Source organism: Nematolebias whitei, chromosome 1 (genome assembly GCF_014905685.2).
Source record: "Nematolebias whitei isolate Nwh7 chromosome 1, NemWhi1, whole genome shotgun sequence".
Lineage (NCBI taxonomy): Eukaryota > Metazoa > Chordata > Actinopteri > Cyprinodontiformes > Rivulidae > Nematolebias > Nematolebias whitei.
In genome coordinates this window covers 42,722,771-42,723,038 of record NC_056498.1, presented here as the reverse complement: position 1 = coordinate 42,723,038, position 268 = coordinate 42,722,771, and the positions used below count along the sequence as shown (strand labels likewise).

Genomic DNA, 268 nt, shown 5'->3' with positions numbered 1-268 from the left:
TGTTTCAAATGTTCCGTTAGAACGGCTTGTTTCAAATGTTCCGTTAGCACGGCTTGTTTCAAATGTTCCGTTAGAACGGCTTGTTTCAAATGTTCCGTTAGAAAGGCTTGTTTCAAATGTTCCGTTAGCACGGCTTGTTTCAAATGTTCTGTTAGAACGGCTTGTTTCAAATGTTCCGTTAGAACGGCTTGTTTCAAATGTTCCGTTAGAACGGCTTGTTTCAAATGTTCCGTTAGAACGGCTCGTTTCAAATGTTCCGTTAGAACGG

The 268-nt window shown here is 41.0% G+C and overlaps 1 protein-coding gene across 1 annotated transcript in view; it reads left to right on the top strand.

Annotated features, from left to right (window-relative positions):
* The window catches only part of cfi (complement factor I), a 23,932-nt gene that overhangs the window by 1,017 nt on the left and 22,647 nt on the right, over positions 1-268 (top strand). The gene's annotated exons all lie outside the window — the stretch shown is intronic.